The following is a 15,610-nucleotide window of genomic DNA, read 5'->3' as shown; positions in this document are numbered from 1 at the left end:
GTGCTTGTGCTATCTGAGCACTGTATGAATGAAAATGTCCAATTAAAAAAGAAAGCACTAATGTGTTCTTACCGCAACTTAAAATTCCTTATCATGGGAGAAGCAGAAGTATACCTCCCCCTCCAGGTCTGCGTCAGTGTCCTTTCGGCCCTCTTCTCCAGCTATGCATCACAGACGTCACCATACTGAGACTGGCTCACCATCTCTTCAGTCAGTATCAACCCTGAGGTATGCCTCTAAAGTGGGGTCACTGGTGCCTCGACACAACACAGCCTGTGCCCATGGCACATCAACCATAACAACTCACGATGAGGGAATCTATTTCCCTTTCTGTTACTATTTATTTATTTATTCAGTTTTCTATTCCATTCTCCCAGAGGAGCTCAGAATGGTTTACATGAATTTATTCAGGTATTTAAGCATTTTTCCCTGTCTGTCCTAGGGGGCTTACAATCTCTTTAATGTACCAGGGGCAATGGGAGAGGGGGGGGGGGTGTTAAATGACTTGCCCAGGGTCACAAAGAGTAGCATGGGTTTGAACTCACAACCTCAGGGTGCTGAGGATGTACCTTTAACCACTGTGCCACACACTCACCACTTATCTTTTCAACACTGCTGACAAAGAACTAGGGCTCACTCCTCCATCCCAACCTATGCTTCTTAACTCTCTCCCGGCTGCTAAGTGTCAACATGTTCTCAGCTCCAATGTCAGCCATCCTTGAAGCCTCTAGAGAGCCTCATACACAATGCTCCTATCACTTCAAATGGACTCACTTCACAGTTTGGTGCAATGTTCACTTGCTCTATCCCAGCACTTGTCCTCTGCCAGCAGTGCTTGACTATCTTCTGCACCTGTCTGACTCTGGTCTACAAACCACCTCTATCAGAGTCCACCTCCGCACTATCAGTGCTTTCCATCTCCCACTGGATGGAAAACCATTCTCCAGGCATCCTTTGGTTTTGAAATTTATGAAGGGCTTACTCAATACCAGACCACTAATTAAGCCTCCTGCAGTGCCTTGGGGCCTTAATATGGTTCTCTCTGCTCTGATGAAGCCCCCCATTTGAATCACTCTCAACTTCATCTCTCAAGCATCTCACCTGGAAAGTAACCTTCATTATATCCCTTACATCCGCATGCCGAGTCATTGATCTCCAGGCCCTTGTATCGGATCAACCCCATATAATGTTCTATAGGGGAGATATGATAGAGACATTTAAACACCTACCTGATACAAATGTGCATGAGTCGAGTCTCTTTCATTTGAAAGGAAACTCTGCAATTAGAGGGCATAAGGTGAAGTTAAGAGCAATGTTCCCTCTAAGCTGAGTGCATGAGCGATCGCTCACTATTTTCATTGGCGTCGCTCATAACTTTTCTTGTGTCGCTCACTAAAATATGCAGTGGGCGCGAATGGAATCGAGCGCGGGCGGAGGTGAGAGGAAGCGGTGGCGGCGGCTCAGGCCAAGCGCCGGCGTGGCACCGCATCTTGATTGATCTGAGTATGGGGAAATGAGGTCAGTGGAATGCATAAGGTCAGTAGATTTCAAAAGTAGACAGTTCTGATTTGCGGGATTGTGATGATCTCCTTGGGTGATGCCGTGCCTACGCGTCCTCCTCGGAGCCTTGTTTTTTCCATCCGCCGCTCTGCACCACTGCCTGAAATGTTTTTTGAAGCTTCAGTCTGCCCTGCTCGCCTTAGTGTATTTTAAGCTGAAAGATGCAGCGGCGGCTCCTCTCAAGATCCCTGACTGCATCGGACTTCCGACGCAGGTGGGGATCGTGAGAAGAGCCGCTGCCACGTCTTTCAGCTTAAAAATACACTAAGGCAAGGCAAGGAGCAGGGCAGACCGAAGAACAGCATGAACATACCAGTAAGGCTGGGGACTCGCGCATGCACACTCCTGCGGCCACAGATCTACACCTCACAGAACACGCAGATAGGAGTGCGCATGCGTGGCTAGTGTTTTATTATATAGGATTAAGTTACTTTAAATATCAAAGAATTAATTATTTTTAAATAATTCATGGCCACAATCTCACGGGCACTCGTCCTCCATGCCTGCTCATAAATTTGTGGAGTATGTAACTTGTCGCTCATGCATATTTTTTTTTGCACACACCTCATCAATTCTTAGAGGGAACATTGAACATAAGAACATAAGAAACGCCTTCGCCGGATTAGACCTAGGTCCATCTAGTCCGGCGATCCGCACACGCGGAGGCCCAGTTAGGTGCTCCTTATTGGAGACCCAGATTTCCCGTATCCCCCGATGTGATTTGCAAGAAGGTATGAATCCAACTTGCGCTTGAAACCCAGAACAGTAGTCTCTGCCACAACCTCCTCTGGGAGAGCATTCCAAGCACCCACCACTCGTTGTGTGAAACAGAACTTCCCGACATTTGTCCTGAACCTGCTGCCGCTCAGTTTCAGGCTATGATCTCTTGTCCGTGTCACATCTGAAAATGTCAGTAATGCTGTTTCCTGGTCAATTTTATCAAATCCTTTTAATATTTTAAAAGTCTCTAATAAATCTCCTCGCAGTCTTCTCTTATCGAGGGTGAACAGTCCCAGTTTTCTGAGGCGTTCTTTGTAGCTCAAATTCTCCATACCTTTGACTAGTTTCGTGGCTCGCCTCTGCACCCTCTCCAGTAGAGTTATATCCTTCTTAAGATATGGTGACCAGTGTTGGACACAGTATTCTAAGTGTGGTCTGACCATTGCTCTGTAAAGTGGCATTATGACGTCCTCCGATCTACTCGTGATCCCCTTCTTAATCATGCCCAACATCCTGTTTGCTTTCTTCACCGCCACTGCGCATTGAGCCGATGGCTTTAGGGTTCTGTCTATCAGTACCCCCAAATCCCTTTCTTGTTAAGAGGTGATAGACTCCGGAGTAATCTGAGGAAATACTTTTTTTATGGAAAGGGTGGTAGATGCGTGGAACAGTCTCCCAGGAGAGGTGGTGGAAACAGAGACTGTGTCTGAATTCAAGAGGGCCTGGGATAGGCACGTGAGATCTCTCGGAGAGAGAAAGAGATAATGGTTACTGTGGATGGACAGACTAGATGGGCCATTTGGCCTTTATCTGCCGTCATGTTTCTATGTTTCTATGACAAGGTTATCCTTCGCACCCACCCAAAATTCATGCTGAAGGTGACCTTGGACATTCATCTCAACCAGTCCATTGTGCTCCCAGTGTTCTTCCCCAAGCCACACTCCCATCCCGATGAAGCGGCACTCCATACCTTGGACTGCAAGCAAGCTCTTCCTTACTACTTGGATCACACCAAGCCTCACAGGACTTCCACTCTGCTGTTCCTGTCTTTTGATCCGAATAGACTGGGAGCTCCTATCACCAAGAAGACCATCTCTACATGGCTCGCAGACTGTACCTCTTTCTGCTATGCCAGTGCTGGACTGTCACTCGGAGGCTATCACGACACACAGAGTTCAAACCATGGCAACTACAATGGCTCATCTCCACTCTATTCCCACTGCAGACACACCTTCACATCCCACTACTACCTGAAGACCCATTCCAGGCGAGACAGCCAACTTGGCCATGCTGTTTTACAATATGTAATTTCCTCCTAGAAGCCAATGTCCCCCCAAGCCGCTTCATCTTACCAGGCTCATGGTTGTTGGTGATGCCCTCTTCTCAGAGAGATGATCCTGGCAGCTAGGGAGTCCCACTTGTAAGAATATCCTGCCTGCTTGTCCTTGGAAAAAGCACAGTTACTTTCCTGTAACAGGTGTTATCTGAGGATAGCAGGCAGTTATTCTCACTACTCTCCTGCCTCCCCTTCTTGGCTTCTTAGCTTGTAATTGAACTGAGGATCTCTCAAACCATGGGGAGATATGGGGAACTGGGGCATGGGTGCTGCAAGCATGCCTGAAGTTCTTAAAGTTGTATCGTATTTTTTCTTTTGAACATTCACACTGGGGCTCGGTCTGAGACATCACCCACATGTAAGAATAACTGCCTGCTGTCCTCAGATAACATCTGTTACAGGAAAGTTAATTGTACTTTTTTGACCAGACAAGACCAATTTTATTCACTTGAATAGGCAAATATCTTTCTGCTGAAATTTTTCTAACACTAAGGGCCTGTTTTACAAAGCTGCACTAGCGGCTGCAGCGCAGTAACGGCCCCGAAGCCCATAGAGATTTAAAGGGATTTGGGGCTGTTGCCACGCGGCTTTGTAAAACAGGTCCTAAAACTTAGGTAAACTTAGTGCATAATGAACAGTCTCTCTCAAACAATTCACATTCATATTTTTGTTATGCATGAGTGAATATTTCTTTGGTAAAAGAACCATTGAGAAGCCTACAGCATATGAATAAAATTATCCAAAAATAGGCTGCATGAATTTCATTCTGTCATAGAACCTCAATATTTCACAGTGATCTTCACTGCCTAAAAGATATCAAGCTATTCATTCACACTGCAGCAAAGCTAGAGCATAGTTCTTCAGGCTCACATAAAAATGATTTAGTTTAGTGATGAATATGCTTCATTTATTGTCAGTAATTTGGGTAGAATGAGAACCATATGGTCTCACTCATAAAACAAATGTGAAATTAAATATTGTTTCTAGTCACAGTACTGATTATAATGCTCCATGAGAAACAGAGGAGAGGGTAGGAAGGCAGAGTCCCTGTCATCTGCTGAAAGAAACTGTCATATTTCTTACAGATGTCACAGCAATATGCTATCAGATTACAAAAGAAAACACCAAATGACTATGGGTGATAAACTGGGGTCTTTTTACTAAAGATGTGGGACAAACCCCATCACAAAGAACAGTGTGCATTAGAGGCACAGTTTTTAGTTTTTCCAGACAGGTCGGGAGCTAGGGGAGGGCTTAAAACCATTTGTAAAGACTAGCTTTCTCAGAAGTACTGCCTACATATGGAAAGGGAGGGGAAAAAGTTAAAAACAAAGAGGACTTCAATAGGTGGCTCAAAGCCTGGTGTCATCAAGAAGGCTTTAGGCACCTAGGAGGATGGGGAAATACATGGAAAGACAAGAGACTATATTGTAATGATGGGTTACATATTATTATAGCAGGAAAAAGTATCCTTTCTGAGAAATTTAGGCAATATGTTTCTAGGCGTTTAAACCAGAAGGTGGGAATGGCATATGTATGAAGGACAATTATGGAGACCACCCCCAGCAAAAGACAAGATGTGATGGTAGTAAAGATAGCAACGTAAACAATATTAGTAACTCACATCATAGCAATGCAACAGGAAGCAAAACTAAACAAAAAAACTATACAAAAAATGAGTTTACCACTGAAAGATAGCTGGAAAGCAATGACCACAAAAGCTCGCAGTCTAAGCAACAACGTTCATGATCTGCAAGCCCTAATGTTAGAGGCAGACCTGGATATTGTTGCTATCACAGAGACATGGTTCAGTGACTCCCATGGATGGGATGTAAACATACTGGGATATAATCTTTTTGGGAAGGACAGAGATGGTAAAAAAGGTGAAGGAGCAGCTCTCTATATAAAGATTGATATCCAAGCGACTGAAATGCAGGGGACCTGGGGAGAGGAAGAAGCGATATGGATCGCTCTGAAAAGAGAAGATGGGACTTCTATCTATATGGGTATAGTCTACAGATCTCTGACTCAATCACAGCAAATTGGTAAAGATCTGATTACAGACATCAAAAGGTTTGGAAAGAAAGAGGAGGTGCTGCTGTTGGGTGATTTAAATTTGCCGGATACTGACTGGAAAGTTCCATCTGCAGAATCAAAATGAAGTAGGAAGATTGTGGATGCTCTTCAAGGGGCTCTGCTCAGATAAATGGTGACAGAACCCACGAGGGAAAAAGCAATTCTAGATCTGGTCCTCACAAATGGAGAGAGTATCTCTAATGTTGGAGTGGGTGCCCATCTGGAAGGTAATGATCTTCAAATGGTTTGGTTTGATATAACAGCTAAAGTGGAGGGTGGCCACAGAAAACTCAGAGTCTTAGATTTCAAACGTATAGACTTTAATAAAATGGGAGAGTACCTGAAGAAATTGCTGTTAGGATGGAAGGACATAAGAGTTTCAAGTTTATTAGGTTTTTATATACCGCCTATCAAGATTATCTAAGCGGTGTTACAATCAGGTACTCAAGTATGTTTCCCTACCTGTCCCGGTAGGCTCACAATCTATCTAATGTACCTGAGGCTATGGAGGACTGAGTGACTTGCCCACAACCCCAGGGTGCCGAGGCTGTAGCTCCAACCACTGCGCCACACACAGTGGTCTAAGCTGCAAAGAGCAATAAAAATGGCTACTGACTTTTATGTGAAGAAACAAAACCGAAATGGGGAAAAAAGGCAAAAGAGTTGATATTTGTGAAATATAAATAAAATCAAGAAGAGGAGAACAGAAAGGACTACCAGGTGAAATTGAAAGAAGCCAGGAAAGAGATAAGTCTGTTGAAAGCGCAAATGGCTAAAAATGTTAGATATTTTAGTGAAAGTAGGAAGATGAAAAATGGAATTTAGAGAATAAAAGATGCTATCAACTGATATGTGGAGTGTGATGAGGAAAAAGCAAACATGCTTAATAAATATTTCTGTTCTGTGTTCATGGAAGAAAATCCTGGAGGACTCAGATTGTCTGGCAAAAAGTTACACATGAGAATGGAGTAGATTCTGCACCATTCACAAAAGAAAGTGTTTATGAACAACTTGAAAAATTGAAGGTGGACAAAGCAATGGGACCAGATGGGATCCATTCCAGGATATTGAGAGAGCTCAGAGAGGTCCTGGCGGGTCATATTAAAGATTTGTTCAACAAATGTTTGGAGACAGAGGTGGTTCTTGGGGATTGGAGAAGAGTGGATGTGGTCCCTATTCACAAAAGTGGTCACAGAGATGAAGCGGAAAACTACAGGCTGGTAAGCCTCACTTCGGTTACTAGAAAAATAATGGAAGCATTGCTGAAAGACAGAATAGTGAAATTCTTAGAATCTAATGGGTTATAGAATCCTAGGCTACATGGTTTTACTAAAGGTAAATTGTGCCAAACAAATCTGTTTGAATTTTTTGTTTGGGTGACCAGAGAATTGGATCAAGGACATATGCTAGATGTAATTTACTTAGATTTCAGCAAAGCCTTTTACATAGTTCCTCATAGGAGGCTCTTGAGCAAATTTGACAGGCTGAAGTTAGGACCTAAAGTGGAGAACCGGATTAGAAACTGATTGACGAACAGATGCTAGAGGGTGGTGATTAATGAAATTCACTCAGAGAAAGGAAAAGTGAGTAGTGGAGTCCCTTAAGGATCGGTGCTGGGGCTTATCCTGTTCAATATGTTTGTGAATGACATTGCCAAAGGGTTAGAAAGAAAGGTTTGACTTATTGCAGATGAGAGCAACATCTGTAACAGAGTAGATACCAAGGAAGGAGTGGAAAACATGAAAAAGGATCTGCAAAAGTTAGAAGAATGGTTTAATATCTGGCAACTAAAATTCAATAATGAGTCAAAATGTTGTGTGATCGTTTCACTGAGGTACCCCCCTCATCAAACCCAGCATGCACCTAAAAAGAGGGAGATAAAGCCTCAGACTATTGTAGCAGTAAAGAACCAAAAGGTACAAATCAAAACTGCTTTTGATACTTCCATTGGCAAAAAACTCCCTCACAGAACAGCTCAGGTTTAGAAAAGGGCAAAGTCACCCGAAGACACGTTAAAGGACTTAGCTGACATAAGACGACTTGAGCTGCAACGCTGTCACATCTTTTCAACAAGTGACCTTGTTTCACCAATGTTTGGCTCATCAAGGGAATAAACAGTACAGCCTTGAAAAGTACAGCCATGCTGAGACCAGCCCCACATGGGTGCATGCTAGGTTTGAAGAGGGGTGTACCTCGGTGCCACGATCACACAACATTTCATTATATGAACATATTATATGTTGTGCGTCCTCGTATAATTTGTTAACTAAAATTCAATGCAAAGAAATGCAGAGTAATGCATTTGAAGATTAGAAATCGGAAGGAGCCGTATGTGTTGGGAGGTGAGAGGCTGATATGCACAGATGGGGAGAGGGACCTTGGGGTGATAATGTCCGAAGATCTAAACGCAAAGAAATAGTGTGACAAGGCAGTGGCTGTTGCCAGAAGGATGCTAGGCTGTATAAAGGTGGCATAACCAGTAGATGAAAGAAGGTGTTGTTGCCCCTGTACAGGTCATTGGTGAGGCCCCACTTGGAGTATTGTGTTCAATTTTGGAGGCTGTATCTGGCAAAGGCCATAAGAAGACTTGAAGCGGTCCAGAGAAAGGTGACAAAAATAATAGGATGTTTGCACCAAAAGACGTATGAGGAGAGACTGGAAGCCCTGAATATGTATACCCTAGACTAGAGGAAAGGAGGGACAGGGGAGATATGATTCAGACATTCAAATACTTGAAAGGTATTAACATAGAACAAAATCTTTTCCAGAGAAAAAAAGTGGTAAAATCAATGAGCATAATGTGAGGATGAGGGGCGGTAGACACAAGAGTTGTCTTAGGAAGTTCTTTACAGAGAGGGTGGTTGATGTTTTGAATGCACTCCTGAGGGAGATGGTAGAGAGGAAAACAGTAACAGAGTTCAAAAAAGCATGGGATAAACACAGAGGATTGCTAATCAGAAAGTAATGGAGATATATTGAAGAACTAAAGCTAGTACTGGGCAGATTTGCACAGACTGTTTCCCCTATATGGCCATTCAGTTGAGGATGGGCTGGGGAGGGCTTCAATAGCTGGGATGGTTTAGATGGGCTGGGGTGATCTTTGATGGAGACTCCAGTAGATGGAACTTAAACACAGCACCGGGCAGAGCTCTGGATTTCTGGCTCAGAAATATCTAAGAAAAAGGACAATTTAAATTAAATCATTAAATTATAGAGAGTGCATGGTTAGGTAGACCGGATGGACCTTTCGGGTCTTTATCTGCCGTCATTTACTATGTTACTATATGCTATCATTCAATTAGACCACAGCAGTAATAAAATACAAAATTCTACAGAGAAAAAGGAAAAAAAAAGTTAAGAGAGAGAGAAGAGACATAAAAGGAAATACTTGAAGCTCATACCTGAAGAAAAACTGGCATTTGAGAGAAAAGAGAGGTTTTAAGATAAGGTTTGAATCTGAGTCTACATGACTCTACCCTAAGAGATGAAGGAAGGCATTCTAAAATAAAGGGATTAGGTAGGCAAAGGCAGCCTATTGTGCGGTTTCTAAACACGTGACCTCTGGGGAGGGCAAAGTAAGCAGCTTATCATAATATAAATGGAGGGGTTATGCAGGTTGGTTTGGGATTAGTAAATTGAATACATTTATTTATATCACCTATATTTGCATAACCACTATGCAGAGGATAATAAGACATACATAGTGAAAAATATCTACAAATAACTAAATAAAAAATAGGTCCGTAGGAAGACTAACTGGGTATACAAATCCCTACAGCATAGAGAACAATAGAAACAAAAGGGAAGTGAGGAGACATAAGCCAAAGTCTTCAGTCTTTGAGAAGTAAACAGAACATAAGAATAGCCTTACTGGGTCAGACCAATGGTCCATCAAGCCCAGTAGCTCATCTTCACAGTAGTCAATCCAGGTCACTAGTACCTGGCAAAAGCCCAAATAGTAGCAACATTCCATGCCACCATCATCTGTTGGTTCCAAAAGACTGCATAAAAGTAATGTGTCTAACTGCTTCTTAAAAGCCACAGTCTTTCACAAGATTCTTGAGTACGGTGGAAGATTACCTCACTCTTCTGGACCTGGGATGGAAAAGCACAAGCCCTAGTTTTAGAGAAGTGAATTTGCATAGCCAAGAGACACAGAATAAAGGGTTCTACGAGTATGAAAAAAAAAAAATCATGAAACAAATCCTGAAGGAAACTGGTAGCCAATGCTGTTCAGAGAGAAGAGGAAAGGGTTCTTGTGATCAGATGTAAGGGCACTGGAGAGAAATTTAGCTGCTGAATTCTGAAGTAATTGTGGACATGGCATTAGAGGAAAGTAGCTTTGATCCTGCAGTCCAAGGAGTTAGAGTAATCTATATGATTAAAAAACAAACAAGCAAACAACGAAAACCCTCCCAATGAGTCATAGAAAAATCAGAGTGGCTCTTCCACAAAGTGTAAATAAAAAGGATTTCACGAATACTGCTTTGGGTGCTCAAAGGTTAAATATCAATGCACGAGCCTAAAATAGTGATATACTCATATAGTATAATGGGGAGATGCTGCATGGTAGGATATGAATGGGGCAATAAAGGTTATCTGGCAATCCAGGTAGCTTCTGAGTGGCTATTGGGGCCCAAAAAAGCTAAATAATATTGGTTGTAGTACTGAGCATGAAAATCAGTACTATTTAGCTTCTTATGGACCCCATTAGCCACTCTAGCGCAAACCCTTGCCCTCAGTGGCTTCTACTATGCTGCTGATATCCAGCAAGTGGCATATACTTATACATCTCACCTGACCTTAGTCACCACAATGCATTTCTGGCTACCAGAGCCAACTGGCTGTCCTTTCACAGCCTAAAATTAACTCCACAAAGTCAAAAATCCTCTTTTTTTTACACTTTTCCATCTTGCTGCTTCCAATCTGATGGTGGTGTACAAGTTGACTGCCTATTTTTTTTGTTACATGTACTCTTTTCTGCAATATCTTGGAGAAAAATGGAAGGTTGTATACCAGACAGAAATTGGCAATAGCAGAAGAATTGCGATATGGCTTCTTTAGGATTGAACAAAGGGTAGCACGTTTCCACGTGTAGGAAAGCAAGCCCATAAAGAAGCTAGTATGGATATGAATGAAAAATAAAAGGGGAGAAGTCCAGATAAAGGGATTCTTTGTTAGGTATTCCTCCATTCCTGGGTAACCCTTGTTTGTCCAGGCAAGCATTAGGCTCTCATTTCAATCCACACACTAAGCATGCCACTCACAGTCAAAGCAGTCCACACAGATATTTTCCAAACTGTGAAGGGTTTACTTTAACATGAACCTCAGATAACTGGGACAATGCTACAAAATAACTGTTTACAAGACAAAAGTATATAGGTTTAATCAAGTAAAAGTAGCAACAGTTATTTAAGAGATATTTGGAGCATTGAGATTAAGCATGAAATTACTGCATGTCAATGGCCACGAATTTGATCTCGGAGGATGAAATGTACTGTGTCAGCATCTATGAGACAAACTTGTTTTTTTCTGTTGCATAGAGCATTGTGGACCCCTGTTAGGCTACAAAAATTAGATAGTTCTTTGTCTAATAGATGTTGGCATTGTCATTTGGAAGCAGGAACTTTAGATCATTTACTGTTTCATTGCCCATTTATTATGAATTTTTGGAAATCAATTTAGGACCAAATTAATAATTTGTTAGATAATCCAGTGGCATTATCCTATGATACTGTGATATTTGGCATGGAAATGAGAGCAAAAAGTCAGATTTCTATGAATAACAATAAATTATTACTCATAATGACTGGTGTTGCCAGGATTGGAGAAGATTGGAGAAGAATGAATTACAACTTTTGGTGGAACTCTCTATGCCATATCTATAAAATGGAAAGATTTATTGCATTACAAAAGGGTTATTTCAAGAAATTTCAGGATGTATGGAAACCATTAACAAAATATTGTACGGAGTTTGTTTCCCTTAAATTTATTAGCATTAATAGGGTAGGGTGGGGATATTTTATTAATATATATTTATATTATATTGGATTATATGGTAGGGAGGGAGGGAAGGGGGAGGGATAAGATTTTAAATAATGTGCAAATGATATATTTATTGTTAATGTGATTGAATATATGTAACACTTAATGTAATCCTAAAAATGAATAAAGAATTTACAAAAAAAAAACAAAAAAAAAAACAGTTATACCTCTGAGGATTCTCCTTTTTAGTTCTCCTTTCTTAGTTATAGTTCTCAGAGTAGAGCTGTTTCACCCAAGAGGGATATCTGGGATTGGTCATTTTTCTGCTCCAGGTCAGATTATTAGGGACATTTTCAAAACACCAAGATGTCCAAAAAACAGTATAAATTTGGACGTTTTTTCTCGCCAAAATTTCCAGGTTCTGATTTTCAAAGCCGATTGCTAGGCTTCTTAGCCACTGTGCATCCAAAGTTCGAGGGGGGCATGTCATGGGTTTGCCTAGCACTTGGACATCTTGTGGTGATAATTAAACATTTCCCAAGACATCCAGGCTAGAACTTAGATGTCTGGAGCTAGACCTGTTTTTAAAAAGTGTCTTAAGTGCCAAAAAGGTACCCAAACTGACCAGACGACCACCGAAGGTAATTATATAATGACCCCCCCTACATCTCCCAGTAGTCACTGACCCACCTCCCACTCCACAAAGATCTGAATGAAACACTACATACCTGTCTCGAGAACTGCAGTAGCTAGTATGGGAAATCCTAGTAGAGCAGCACACAAGTGTCTTAAGTAGCCTGGTGGGCAGACTAATGAACCATAGGGGTCCGTTACCAAAGTTGAACATGAGATATTTAAGCACATGCAAAAGAAAGGGAGCTTGAAACGCCAATGCTGAGCAAATGTGCCCTTTTTTCTCATGTTCAACTCTGGTTCTGACCTTCTAGTTATGGACCCCTGATGAAGACAGTCATATTAGCCAAAACACGGACCTTGTAGGGTCCTATGTTCCCATTCATCTACAAGAGTTCATTTTAATGTCATACCATTTGTCAGCTGTTTTGATCTGCTAAAATTGGAATCATCATCAAGGTGACATGGTTGTAGTGCACAAGACATGGTTGTAGTGCACACCGATATTTTCGTTCTTTCTTTTTTAACTTTCTTTAGTTTTTAATGCCAAGAAAAAGTGCAATACAATTTATATACAAATAATGATAATCAACCAAGCACTTATAATCAATCAGTATCTATACAAAAGATAAAAATTCCCTCCGCCTTCCATCATTATCATCAGGAATAATACCAAAACAAAAGATATACTCCCTCCCGCTCCTACCCCCCCCCCGGATGTGTGGGTAAAAAACAATAGAAAATAAAGATAAAGGACAACTATAGCAAATCTACAAAAGATGTCAATGGTCCGCAAACTAATTTGAATATCTTATTATGCCCCAGCATGTCAGCATTCATTTTCTCATATTTATAAGTTAAACATAAGCTCGCCCACCAAAAAGAAAAAACTAAGGTGATCCCAATTCTTCCAATTGCGAGTAATCATTTGCATGGCTATCCTGGTCATAATAAGGAAAAGCCGGCATTTATAGCGGTCAACACACCGATACTTTCATGGGATTATCAATTTTATCAGTTACAGTTATTGTTTTTATGGCTTTTGGCTGGCATTGTTTTGTGGTTCTTATACTTATACTCCATCTAGCAAGAGTTAATTCTCTTCTAGTAACATATTTCACATCAGTCTCTACAGTCATATATGCACTCTGATATGATCAATTTATCATACTCATTTATGCACAGGACTTTTAGTAACACATAAATAGATTATTTTATAAGGATCAAAGTTCAGGAATCAGGTTAGAAGTTGCTTGAAACATAAATTTCTTCCAGTGACTTCTCAACGCCTGGCTCCTCAGCTATATTTTATTGCTCTAAATTATTTCTTATGCTGAGATCAGAGGCAAAACACTCTTGACATCTGCAGTCAGCAAAATAGCTTATTCGTTTGTTAAATTCACCATGCTTGCTTCCCCTATGAGATTTTGTGCAAAAATTAAGGTTTTATATTCACAGAAAATTTATAGATCAATGTGAATTAAGAAAGAAGGATACTCGTAAACAAAGACTAGTATGATTCAAACAAATAATACATTATTAAACCAGTGCATTATAATCTAATTATTTTAAACTTTGCTAAACTTCGAGCTAGAGCAATCATTTATGATAAATGGTACAGTACTTGATGCAGCAAAATGGAAGAACTAACAGCTGCTTATTTCTACAAGAAATAAGTCATGCCTGTTTGGGAATAAAGAAAAAGCATAATCCTTAGCACAATGCATTAGTGTAATTTGATGACCATAAAACTGTTTAAATCAGAGCTACAATGTGTGGGATGTATACTGTGAAATTAGAATCTGAAACTGAGGGCTGGGTGCATTGGTTGAGAGCAAAACATAATTCAGTGTAAGCCAGAGCTGACCAAATTTGGATAGGGTTTAAGAAAGCCCCTGAACCTGAATTTATCAGTTGAAATTTCCCCATTGTCCATTAATGCCTTGAAACGTAGTCTGGCTACTACCAGTCAGCAACAGATAGGTTTCTAGTCAGCAAGTTCCCTAAATATGTTGCCCATGATGCTTCTGGACACCCAGCCATAGTTGTAAACTGAGGCACAGATTTATTAATAATGGCATATGAGGTATTATTGTAGAGGGAGCTGCATGAGCATAGGCTCGTAGATGATGATACTGAGTGATCAGAGGTGAATTTCTTGTATTCTTAAGATAATGCAATCCTCCTTTTAGGGACACATGTTGAAAGCAAGCAGAGAGCCACCTTTGAATACTGCTGAGCACTAACCAACTCAATGTCACCTTGAATTTAGGAGTATTCAATGGCGGAGCAGAAGACACTGCAAAGACCCAGGAGGTTGTGTGACAGTCTCTAAGAAAGTCCAGGTGTAGAGAGTGGCGTTCCAAAACCAGTTTGATTGTAATGAAGACAGCGAGAGTGGCAAAAATATAGAAATGAGGCATGGGACCAGGGTGTACGCTGCTATCCATTTACAGAATGTAGTCCTTCATGACTAAAGCCAGTGTTGGCCCTCTTGTCATGGAGGAACAGGTCTCGCTATCTTTGCACAGGTCAGATAGGCTTGTCATTCAATTGGCAGCAAGCACCATGGCATGCCTTATGACAGGGGTAGGGAACTCCGGTCCTCGAGAGCCATATTCCAGTTGGGTTTTCAGGATTTCCCCAATGAATATGCATTGAAAGCAGTGCATATTCATTGGGGAAATCCTGAAAACCCGACTGGAATACGGCTCTTGAGGACCGGAGTTCCCTACCCCTGCTCTATGATTATAAAAGAATTTTGCACAGGATATAAAGGTAGAGGTGGCATGCTGATAGTCCTGTAATGTGACAAACTACTGTGCATATTTAGACGGTTATAGGAACACAGACTTGTTGATGCAAAGTGATCTTATTTCTCTTTCTGTAGACAGTGCTTTGAACCTTCCATTTGAGTTCTTTATATTTATTTAATTTATTTTATATCTCATACTCCAAGAAGAGCTCAGAACGGGTTACAGAGTTATATACATCATACAGAACAAGAAACAGAGTTACATACATGATTCATTTGTTGGTGTGCTGGTACAGTTGTGGGAGGTTAATAAATGGTCCAAGAGGGGCTTCTGCTGATTTCAGAATTTATGGGTTCAATGTAGGTTCTTGATTGTGGGTAGTGGTCAGCTGGGGCTATGTAAACAGATAGGTTTTTAGTGCCTTCCTGAATTTTAGTAGTGAATCCAGAGATAGTTGTTGTCTTTAAAAGTGGTTTTTAAGGGTTTCTGGGTAGAGAATGACACGGGGAGCGATCCCCGCAGGGAGCTGCGGCTTGGCTGCGGT

The sequence above is a fragment of the Geotrypetes seraphini genome, chromosome 2, assembly GCF_902459505.1.
Source record: "Geotrypetes seraphini chromosome 2, aGeoSer1.1, whole genome shotgun sequence".
NCBI classification, from domain to species: Eukaryota; Metazoa; Chordata; class Amphibia; order Gymnophiona; family Dermophiidae; genus Geotrypetes; species Geotrypetes seraphini.
The sequence above is the reverse complement of the archived record's forward strand: the minus strand, read 5'-3'. Positions refer to the sequence as shown.